This window comes from Tasmannia lanceolata, unplaced genomic scaffold (genome assembly GCF_043159265.1).
Source record: "Tasmannia lanceolata isolate RefF3 unplaced genomic scaffold, GAP_Taslan_0.1 ptg000003l, whole genome shotgun sequence".
In the NCBI taxonomy this organism is placed as follows: Eukaryota; Viridiplantae; Streptophyta; class Magnoliopsida; order Canellales; family Winteraceae; genus Tasmannia; species Tasmannia lanceolata.
Window position 1 is genome coordinate 7,169,798 of NW_027518680.1, and position 12,653 is coordinate 7,182,450.

The window sequence follows — 12,653 nt, forward strand, 5'->3', positions numbered from 1 at the left end:
CATAATTGCGGCTTGCAAATGGAGGGTCAATAATTTAAAAAAAAAAAAAAAACAAGAACAGTAGGTCCTCATTATGGTCCTCTGAATGGACGGTTTGGATTGTTTTGTGAGTTTTTTTGCTTTGGAAAGTAAATGGTTGGACCCAAAATGAATGACTTAGATAACGTGCATTGTTAGGCATAGAAAAACAATCGCTCCCCACCCCTCTCCTAGCCAACAAATCCGCAAATGAGAAGGTGGATTTGTTGGCCAGGAGAGGGGTGGGGAGAGATTTTTTGAGATGGTTTGATCATCTTTCTCCTTGAGATGTCCTTTGCGTTGTGTTTTTTTTTCTGATTCTTTTTTATTTCTGTATTCTTGGGTTTTCCCTTCTCGAGGCCCCCTCTTATATTCAATATTATTTGCCATTTCAAAAAAAAAGGTATAGAAAAACAATATACCAGACCAGCATCTGAATCAAAATATATGTGGTTTCATACTTCATACGGATCCATCAAAGACATTTAGTGAGAGAGAGAGAGAGAGGGGCATGTGTTTGGCAGAAGGCTATCAGCATAGTAGAAATATGAATACTAAGTAACCTAACCAGACGATATCCTGAAACTGCCTTTGACAAACAAACACTAGCTAAGGATGATGTGGTTCCTCTTTTCAAACTCTGATGTCATTGCTGAATCTCCACCTCAGAGGAGCAATTATCAACTATCCCACGTCCAGAAATGATCACTCTAGATCTCAATCATGATTTTCCGATTGAGATAGATCAATGCCAATGGGTGGGGCCCACCCAAGCAAGCAACCCATGGTGGGCCCCATTCATCACCACCGTTCGATCACTATCGGTTATGTAGCTTCTAAATTTAAAATTTTCCATTTTAATTATGATGTTCTCATTATCATTAAGTTTGGAATTTGAAAAGGTTAGGGTTGTGCCTAACCATCTCTACCTTATTACCTTAAAAGAAAAAACAGTTATAAAGGAGTAATTTTAATTTATCACGACATAGCAATTACAGTAGATTAGTGATAGGGAGATTTTTTTTATTTATTTACTGTAAAAGGAAAGTTCTGTTATTCCAAAGCAAAGCAGTGGGAAAGGAGGTTGGATGCATTAAATGGATAAAAGCCAACTCCACTAATTCAAGGGTCCTGTAGCTGAGAATGGAAATGAGGTTGCGTAGGGAATCTGAGGGGCCTTAAATTATTAGGGGTGTTGAGGATTTTTTACTAAAAATAGAAACCCCTAAGCTTGTAATTGGAAAGGGTGTTCATGAGTGAGAGATATGTTCATAGGAAGGAGAAGACATGGGTCTTCATAACTCCAAAGGCTGCTCAATCCAATGAGGGATGGAGCCATGGCCCCTTTCAGACTTTCTAAAAATAGCAAAATTCCATCTCTTTGGAGACCTCTTTCTGTGGGTTTCTGTTTCCACTTTCAACCGCATCTGATGGGGATTCGTTTGTGGTTGTTGAAATTCATGTTGCTATTCATTCATGACACCCACTTATTCGCCTTTTGTTATGATGCCAACCCTTTGGCTTTTGGACTTGTCTAGAGTCTACACTCGATTCGGCTTGGCTAGGCTTAGCTTATTAGCTAAGTGGCTTCCAACACGTGTGCATTCATCCACCCAATCACGTGTGTTGATCCTTATTTTGCTCTTTCTTAATTTTTTATGCAAAATAGTTGAGCATGGTACCTAAAAATGAACCACTGAGAGTATAACTTAGGCCATGTTTGGATTGCAGGAATTTTCTTGAACAGTTTGGAAAGGAAGATTTGCTACCTTTTTACGCACAGAATAAGATGATGAGAACCAACCCTCTACATTTTTACACTCATAGGGACCTTCAATTTATGATGATATCCCGTTAAATTAACCATAATCATATCATTTCAATTTAAATCTTACGAAGAATAAAATTTCTATTAGTACCATGAGAGTGAATCCATGAATTCAATGTTTAGATCATTCCATCCTAACCGTTAGTGCATGAGACTTATGTGATCATGCTCGACTTAACGGTCGGGCTGGTATATTAAGGTTGTCATTATACCAACGTATCACTAATTTAAATCTTTGAGTGTCCGGTAGCCTCTAAATAGGCCATCACATATAATTAACCATCATAAGTTAATTAACAGAAAAGAATACGTCAGAGTAATGTGGCCCATTTGACATAACAATGGGGGTGTCAATGGATCCACTTCGGATCTATTCCACCTATTTCAAATTCCGTATAGGTCGGATCCTTCTTGGTGTGCTTTTTGGATCCTACTTCTTGAGTCTGGGACACAATCTATTCTAATCAGACTCTTGAAGTATAAATGATTAAATAGCAACACCTCAAGATTTTGGAGTAATTGGTTGTTTCACATGGTATCATAGCAGCTGGTTCTCGGTTCAAAACTCAGGACTCCTTGATATTAAAAAGTCCACGTGTAAGGCCAACCCAAAAAAATAGAAAGAGAGAAAAATGGGCCACATGTGAGGGGTGGTTTTGAAGTATAAAGGATCAAATAACTCCAACTCCAACGACATAGGCTTTTGGAGACATCGGAAAAGTGAATGGATGTGGATGGGCTTATAAGGACTTGGCACCCTCCCCTTAACAGCTAGCTTTTAAAGGGAGTTCTACTCGGATCCCAACAAGTGGTATCAGAACCGGGGCGTGGTAACCCCGGTGTGCCACCGAGGACGGAAAAATCACTGAAGGAAGATCTTAGTAACCCCGGTGTGCCTCTGAGGACGGAAAAATCCATCAGGGAAGATCTCATAGTTCCCACTTTGCTCCTGCGTGGAGGGGCGAGATTCTCCACGGTGCTTCGGCATGGAGGAGAGGATTGTTGGGGGTTCCACGCAAAAGCAACATCGAAAAATTGAATGGATGTAGATGGGCTTACAAGGACTTGGGCACCCTCCCCTTGACGGGTAGCTTTTAAGGGCTAGTTCTACCAGGGTCCTATACACAGACCATCTATCAGATTGTCCTAGGTCCTACTTACGTCCTATACAGTTAGAGCTTAGGGTTAATAGAGTAAGGATGGAAGAAACTTGAGAGATAGACACAAGACTCATCATCAAAGTGAAAAGTTAAAAAATAAATTTGGTTTATTGTTTTGAGTAGAATTTTTTAATGTTAAAAAAACATTCCTCATTAATAAATATAAATGAACAAAAGTATGAAGAGTATTTCTAGTACATTGGCGTCCTCCATTCAGATCTAGGACGCTCCATGGAATTTTGTGGTTACGTCTGAGTCCGGATCCGCAATAATTTTGGACCTTAGTATTGTGGATTCAATGAATAACATTTGGATCCGAATCCTATTCATTAACGTTCGGATCCTTTGATCCATCGGAGCCACTACACAATGTGGATGCACGATTGTTCTGAACGGTCATACGGTGTGTCAATCGTGAAAATGACAATGGGACGCTTTGATCGAACAATCCTAACCGTTCAAAGGGGAGCACTTAAATAAATTATTTGAAGAAGAGCATGCAAACCAAGTTTTAATTGTCAATTTCTAGGCTATTGATAGGATGGCTAAGATTGTTCAATGAGTGTGCCGAGCAGCATCCATGGTTGGGCCTGCTTAGGTAACCTAGGACCTCTCTAGGTATCTTATCTTAGCCAATCTTATCAAAATTCAAACCGGAGATCGATTGGAAATGGTCCAAACCAAGTGAAACCGTAACTTCGTAAATAAAAGTCTTCTTAAGTATTTATAGGCATTGAATTGAAATTGATTCTTTTATTCTTTCTAGCTTTGACAGATAGGGTAGTAGCAGCTAGGGAATGCTATAATTCTCAATCTGAACTTCTGAGTGATTAGAGCTTGACAAGCATTTTTTTTTTATGAACGTTTCGAGCTTTATTCTTTCTAACATTCGTATTCACTGTCATTTGGGAATTGCAGTCATTCCAAGCCAGCGAATGAGGATATGGAAAACTTTGAAACCGGGTAAAATCTAAATAATGGTGAAGCTAGAATAGATGTGGCTGACTTTTCAGCAGATTTTGTATTCATTCATGATGTGGCTGCTCTAACTTGCTACATAGCATCCGTGAAATGCTTTTTTGCGATGGACGCTCTCAATTCCCTTCAGAAAGTCACAATCTTTCCATTTTAGGCCCTGTTTGTTTTAGATTATGACAAGTTGACAACCGATTGTGGAGTCCCCAACCAATTTTTGGACCGAAAATTGCACTAAATTTGAGTCCAACAATCGGTTGGGTACTCCGCAATCGGTCGTCATAATCTTAAACAAGCAGGCCCTTAGTCTTCCAGTTAGTCTAGGCCCTACTAAGATTGCAAGAAAAACATTTACGACAGAAAAAAATTTCTAGGGAATTTTATTTTCTTTTCAGGATTTCAAAGGAACTAACATGATTATGGTTAATTTAGAAGGATATTATCTTAAGAGGAAGTCTAAACTGAAGGGAGCCCTTGCAAAAAAGAGGTGAAAGGGCTCTCCCATTGGCTGCAAAGTTTGACTCTTTGGCAGTTATAAATGCATAATGGTGAAATGGGAGAGCCCTTTCACCTCTTTTTTACAAGGGCTCCCTTCAGTCTAGAATTCCTCTTATCTTAAAGAGTAATGCTATATAGACCGAGAGTACCAAGACGCAGAAGACCGAACAAATGGGTCCTTGCAAAAAATCACAAGTGATGTGGGCATCCCTTAGTTTTAGGAAAATCAACCAAAAAGTAATTTTGCACACATGGCACATTCTCATTTGTTGGTCTCTTCATCGGTGGTACTCTCGGTCTCCATATCATTTTCCTATCTTAAATCAAAGGTCCCTCAGTAAAAATTGAATAGGGTTGGTTCAAGTAATCTTCTTTTTTTTTGTGTTAAAAAAGTAGGAAGTTTAGAAATATTTTTCCTTCCATAACTATTCCAAAAATTCCTGCAATCCAATCCAAACAAGGCCGCTGCAATTGGATTGCTGGAATCGGCATCTGGTTCCGATTCCTCTCAATGCTGGTGTTTGGTTAAAAAAAGAACAGAATCAGGGGGGTGAAAATGTGAAATTGACACCGGGGTGGAGGGGGAAATGCCGGAATCTGTTTCCCACCCCAACAGGTGGTATATTCTGATTCCACCCTGGTCGGAATTGAATTGAATTTTTATTAGATTTTTTTGAATTAAATTTTATTTTTATTTTTTTCCTTATTCCATGTGAAGGAGAATCACAATATGATGTCAATTCAGAGAATCCAAATGCAGCGTTCAGGTTTCCTAGTTTAACCAGGAATGGGTTTAGGTTGCAAACCTAATAAATATCTCTGTTGAGAAACCAAGGTCAAAATATGATTTAAATTGTGCAATTCATCTTAAAGATGCAATAAACATACCAAAGTCCTCCAACCAAGAGTAAGCCAATGAGAAATCAATGAACAAGAAACAATAAAGATTGTCAAAACAACCAATTACTACAAAAGCTTAAGCTGTTGGAGATGGTGTTATTTAATCTTTTATACTTAACAAAGATTATCCCACAATCCTTTCCTGACTCTTCTTCTTAACCCTCTAGTTTCAATCTGGGTCATGCGGAGCAAGCTATTGTAAATTCTCATGAGCAAGCTCCTTAAATGTTGTAGTCATTACTATAACAATGCAATAAAGAAGTTTCATCTTTCCTGATCTCTTGATATGATCTGAGTAGGGCTTCAGTGTAATTGTATACTTACGTTCAGTTTCATAGTTCTGGAACTTGGTACCCATATCAAGGGCCAATTAGCTGCTAGTTATATTTGGTTGACTTTTCACTAAACTGAGCAGAATGCCAAAAATGTTACCAGTCTAACATTTAAAAATAAAATAAAAATGGAATCATTCTCCTTATTATTATTAATTTAACTATGTTTTACAGGCCTCAAGTCAGAAGGAAAACATACAAAATTGTAACAACTCAAACTGCCATCCAAGAGAAAGTCAATGAGAAATCTCCTATGAGCAAGAAACAATAGAAATTAGCCCAAAATCCTTTCCTGAATCTTCTTCTTAACACTATTAATAAGGCGCTGAACAAATGACAGTGATTTTCTTATCATATTGTGTTTCAACCATTTTCGAAAAGAGTTTTAAACTTTTAAAATACAGGTAAGAAAAGACTTCTTCAGAAAATACACCTCGAGTCAAACAACCTCTGCCTGAGTCATCAGAGAAGCTATTCCTTCATCTGTTGACTCGAGCTTCACACAAATACAATGGCGTCAGTGCAATGTAAAACACATCAAACCATGGGATACAAGACATAACCCAACAATCTCTACCTTGGCTTGTTTTAGAGCTACATTGAAGATTTTCTGTCTTTGTCTGCACATGTCTGTTGTCATCACACACATAAATGAACCATAAGAAGCACCAACTACACGCATCATCGAATTATCTCCTTTTGACTAGATCAACAGAGCCAATGCATGTGTCGTTGCTCTGAGTCAATTCATTTACTTAACTTGATAGATGGAACTTGATCGATCATATCCGATCATAGAAACTACCTTACTATTGTCCGCAACCTGAAAACCTGTCACACTCGTCTTTTTCTTAACTGCAAAAGAACTCATGATCCTAATTCTATTTTGATCTTTCAAAATGCTTAACTTGTCAATTGATATACCCTGTTTTAGTTAAGAATTCATCAATGTGTCGTTGATGGTAATCTGTTTGTCATGTGATTGTTTTTGGTCTGTTACTTTCACCTACAACTGCATACATGGATAGCTGATTTGCATCAGTACAAAATTTCAAGTCTTTTAATTGTTGTTGGTCTTTTGCTTTCACCTATTTTCATGTAAATGTTGTTGATCTCCTGCTTTCATCTGCCAGTACATACAATGATAGCTGATTTGCATGAGTGACTATCGAATTTTTACTTGTATTTTGACTAGTTGGTCACTCACCCCATGTTGTTAATATGATCTCTTTGTTTTCTACTAAGACAAAGAATAACCTGTTTTACGTGACTTTTATTCATCTCTTGCCTTCATTTATAGTTGATTTGCATGAATGGGTGTTAAATTTTACAAGTAATTTGATTGTTAGACTTTTGCTTTCATCTGTTTTCATGCAAGTGGAGTTTGTCTCTTGTTTCCATCTGAAAGTACATAAAGTGATAACTAATTTTCATGACTGTTAAGTTTTTACTTGTAGTTTAACTTTTTAGGTCCCTCAAATCATGTAGTTAATATGATCTCTTTGTTTTTTATTAGGGGTGTGAATAACTTGTTTTTATGTGACTTGTTGGTCTCTTGCTTTTATCTAACAGTACATAGAGTGATAGCTAGTTTGCATTAGTGGGTGTTAAGTTTCTACTTGTGGTCAAGGTTTCAAATGGGTGTTAAAAAACCAACTTTTTTTTTTATTTCATCAGATTTCAAAAGAAATTTCGGCCAAAATTTCGATTTCAGTGAGGACCGAAACCAAAATTTAAAACCTTGCTTGTGGTTTGCTTTGTAGGTTGGCTGGTTCAGTTTTTCAAGTTATGCTATTGATGGGGTTTTCTTGTCTTCTGTGTGTGCTCATGAATGGTTCTTTAATCGCTCTTTTTTATTTTTTATTTATTTTTTCAAACAATTGTATGGTTTCTTATTGCTAGCCTCATTGATTCCTTCGTTTTATGGTGAAGGATTACATGTGTATGCTTAGCTTGTTTGGACACAATACAATTGAATTCAAAAATCTATATGCTAATTGTTGCGGCCACATCACATTACACTTAAAAACCTCATGAGAGAGATTTGGTATGGGAGATTTACGAATTCATCAATGGTGCCAGTAGGTGAACCTCTTTCAGTTTGTAACAGAAAAAGGGGCTGAAATACACCCTCTTGATCACTGCCAAGAATTTTTCCTTGGTATATCGATCGAGAGCGACCGGAGGTAACAGTCCTCACGCTTATAGTGTGAGAAACGAATACAAAACCTTCAACTCATCGACCAGTGCCAAAGGCCAAGCTTTGCTACAGAGCTATATCAGCACGAGAACATTTCCAAATCTCGACAATAAAAGGAGACATGTTGAGCGTGTATACCATCATCTTTCACATGCACACATCACCATCAATGCACTGCATGTGATCCAGACCTATCCCCTATGTTACATGGTTCGTTCAATGCCATGTTGTATTGTAAACTCGTACGCATGAACCAGTTCATAATATGGTTTTCACTATGCCAAAACTAGTGAATTGCGAACAGACATGAAAGATGGCCAGTTTGATGACCAATTTGAATCCCAACTTCTATATTTCGGTAATATAGATTCAGAGACATTCCCCCTCCAAGTGGAAAGCCTTCGGAGGGTTGGAGCTTTCTCCTCATCATCTTGAAGGAGTATAACGTAGCGGAAACATGCGAAAGAGGAGAAGATCATCGTCTTCAACCTGATAGAAGAAGAACACAGTGTTCTTTCATAAAATATCCTTGAATCCACAAGGAAGAGAAAAACTGAAACTGAGTTTTATTCCATAGAAAAGATCTCCCCTTTTACATACGTACAGTTCATATTTATAGAAAATAAATTAGAATCCTAATCAAACTCTAACTAATTAGATTAGGATAACAAGATCTCTAAAGATAATGATAAACTCCAGAAAATGACAAACGTGTCCTATATCAGAGTACTAGACACATTGAGATTTGGCATCCAGAACCAGTTTTGGGTACAAAACACAATGCCACAATGCATCTAGAACTATTCACCAATTAAAAAATCAGACAAAAAGGATATGAGAGAATCTAGGCATTGGAACTAGGCTACGTAGGTTCTGAGGAAGCTTCCTATGCACCTCTTATGGTTCATAACACCTCAAAAAAAAAAAAGATGTTGGGTTTTGTTTTGTTTCCAACTCCATGTGGGTTTTTCCATAGGTTAGTTACCTAGTGGAACTAGGATTATGGGTTTTGTACCTACTACTAGAAGGAGGAGAAAAAAAGTCTCATAATTGAACAAATGAGATGCAGCAGGTTCGTTTTGGGTAAAAGACAATTCTCGAAGGATTTTTTGGGTAATCAGTTCCCATGCTGCAAATAATCAAATCTGAAGGCCCCTGTGTGTTTCCACTGTGTTTTTTGCATTGAATGGTAGACAGTTGACTCGAAGACCATTTTGGTACACCGGTCAATAGGCAAGTGGCGTGCTTATTTTTTGTGATAACACTAAAAATAGAGTGGGACTTCTAAGAAACCACCTGTGTACCAACACTCCGAAGAAAGCGACACTTTTGAGCAACATGATATGGTCTCAATGCCATTATGAGGTAGTGATGAGTTCGCGAGCTCTAAGCTCAGCCCACACGTGATTAGGACATATGTGGAAGCAGAGGCAGGAATGAAGGCTGCGAACGATATAATTTATTTCCCACAAGGTGTAGGGGTGCTTGGACTATATGAATTAGGAATATATAAATCCAAATTCAATCACAGATAAGTAACTAGAAAAAGACCTCTGGAAAAGATGAGTACTAACTCTATTCTTTCACTCGCGAGTGGTCAACCTAACCGAATATGGCCCTTCTCTTTCCTCTGATTTCGGTTCCAACTGGATTCCTAAATCTATCCATAGCTAGCCAGTCGATACAGTTGATTTACCTCACCTTGCATATAGGAACTTTCACCAGCAAGGAGTCCTCAATGAGGGGTATTTAAGGGCTCTCCTACTCACCTAAAGGAACCTATCCTTCCAAAAAAAAAAATCTTGTTTCACTTAAAACTTGCACGCAAGATTCCTCGCATCTTTTTTATTTCATATCACACCCCCTTAATGGGGGTAAAAATTTCACTGTGACAAGTGTATCGACGCTCAGCCCATGACAAGCTCGGGGAACATATTCATGCTGACCTAAGTTCCACTATTCCCAGAGCACCCACCTTGACACGCAATTTTCCCAAGAACAAGTTTTTCAGCCTTTGTGTAACTTATATTCTATATATTTTTTCATTATCTTGGATTTTTTTCCCTGTCTAATTATGGGCATTATGCATTATCATCGCATGCCTTCTGAAAAAAGGTATACCCATGGAATTTTGGTCAAATCCTCACGCATATAAACGACAACTCTCATTTCATTGCAGGCAATTAAAAGTTAGGTAATCTTTCAGCTTATGATGCATGCATGATAAGATGATACAAATGAATGTCTAATGAGATGCAGTAGGCTTGTTGTGGCCTTTTAAAAGAAAAGATGCAAGAGTGCTGAATTTGGCACATGAAGAAAAGACGAAAGTAAACATGCCTCTTAGGCTCAAAAGCACGTGAATTAGTTTCATTTTGGCCTGTTAAGACCAAGTGATACTTGGGCTGAAAAGTATAGAACATTGGCTGACCTGCTGAAACTACATGTGATGCATGCTAATGCAAATAAAGTAAACTACTTTGGAGTAATATGTAACATGTGATCTAGTGCAAATGCAAGGTCCACATGGTGTGTAAAGATTGAGGGATCGCTTGGGCCTTGTGCAAAGTAGTGATGCAAATATGAGAGCACTTGGGCCACATGCAGAGCAAAAATGAGAAACACCATACCTTTCTACCATTTGTACCGACCACCTTCTTGTTCTTTAACTGGCCTACAAATGGTATTTAATTGATGAAAACATTTACTCTCCAAGAATGAGCAACCTCAATTTCCTTTGATGGTAGCAATGAATACCCTTAGAAGTCTCTCTGCTGTCAGCTTATGAAATTTTGTTCAAATAGATGACAGACCATGGTGTTGTAAGAGAAAACATTTGGATGAGGAATTATGGTTGAACTATGAGAGCCTTCTCATATCCACTCAAACCCTAATAAACTCAAAGTAACCCTCATACAACCACAATTATCACTCCTATGAACTAGAGAGAGAGAGAGAGAGTTACCACCACCATTGCCAAGGGTGAGACCCATGATGTAACGATGTAATAATGGGGGTGCCTTGTTGTATTGCAACAAGGTTGTGGCATCCATCACCCTTCTCTTGTCGTGTGATCAACACTTTTCATTCAATGACAGCTTGATAATGTTGAGAGAATTGGTGATAGTGGACTGGCTATTTAAGTAAATTATCGGCATTTCCTTATATAAGCAAGGAACAAATGATCCGGTGCAACTCTTAACACACCATAGAATTATGAAACTCCGATGTATTAGATACAATGACAATCAATATGATCAGTGATTTGGATCCTCCACCCAACTGAGATTGAAACCGCTACGCTGCAGCACAAAGCTAACATCCAAGTGAAAGGCAGGGTCAACCCCTTTAAGGGGGTTACAACATGAGGACTTCCTAGGATGTCGCCTGCCGCACTCCTACCCAGGAGATCACCTTGTCCTAATACTGCTCTCGTCTAAGCACACTGAACTACAGAGTTCTAACATGATTGTGTGCATTAGTGATGGTATAATCACACCAAGAAAAATAAAGCAATACCCTGCAACTGCAAGATACCTACTACTGGTTCAAGCTGTGGAATAGATTTCTCCTATAATAGAAGAAGCGGAAATCCATAATAACCAGAACTCAAGCATTTCAAATGGAACTGGTTTTTTTAGTTCAATGACTGATTATTTAAACATAGATAAATTAAGAAATACAAGGCAGGAAAGTGGCAGCAGGGACGAAGAAATTGGCAAACAAATTAAAATTTACATTTATTTTTCGAAAAAAAAAGAAATTGGCAAACAAATAAACTATCAAATTTGTTCTATTTATTTGTTCTCATCCAAGGAAATAATGCAGTTTGGGACTCATCCTTGTGGTGAAAACTGAAAAGTATAATAACAGGCATCATATTTTATGAACCCTTCAAATTATTATCCATATCACAGAGAGGATAGATTTAAAAATCCTGGCATTCATCCTATGAACAAAAATATGTGAGCCACTACTTTTTTGAACATTTTTCTTTCAAAAAAAAAACTTTCTTGAACATTTATATCCTCAAATAACAGCAAATTGTAATTAATAAAACAAGCAAAAGTCCAGTGGATTACCATCTGACCACTTGAGAGGAAATTTGCTGTTCCCTTCTACAGGGGGTATGGTTCTGCAATTCATTGGGAAAAACATCAAAAGCTTTATCTAGTTATGCAATAGTAATATGGAAGAACACATCAAATACTGTACTCTAACATAAATGACACTCACTCTAAGCCCCATAGTATTGAATGAGGTATTCATCCCCATCAAGCGAAAAGTTCAGATCGTCTAACGAACTAGTACCTGATATTCCAAGATCAAACAGATTGTTGAACCCAAAATCTAATGACAGGCAGTCAATTCGAGACCATAAAAATTATTTCATGGAATATCGGTGGGGCAAATTGTGAAAGACGAGTCGAGTTGAAGGGTAAGGTATAGACTTCAAGTGGAGAGAGCATGAGCTATCCCTAAAAACATTGACAAAAATACATGGGCGCTGATATTCCCCACACACACACATGAGAGCCTTCTCATGAGAGCCTTCTCATATCCACTCAAACCCTAATAAACTCAAAGTAACCCTCATACAACCACAATTATCACTCCTATGAACTAGAGAGAGAGAGAGAGAGTTACCACCACCATTGCCAAGGGTGAGACCCATGATGTAACGATGTAATAATGGGGGTGCCTTGTTGTATTGCAACAAGGTTGTGGCATCCATCACCCTT

The 12,653-nt window shown here is 38.0% G+C and overlaps 1 long non-coding RNA gene across 1 annotated transcript; it reads right to left on the reverse strand.

Annotated features, from left to right (window-relative positions):
• Window positions 1-5,945: 5,945 nt before the first annotated feature.
• LOC143849769 (uncharacterized) lies at window positions 5,946-12,419 on the reverse strand. The gene is made up of 3 exons (XR_013235865.1): window positions 12,148-12,419; window positions 11,994-12,046; window positions 5,946-8,400 (listed from the first exon to the last, which is right to left on the reverse strand). It is a non-coding gene; the product is annotated as an uncharacterized LOC143849769 (long non-coding RNA).
• Between the last annotated feature and the right edge of the window lie 234 nt (window positions 12,420-12,653).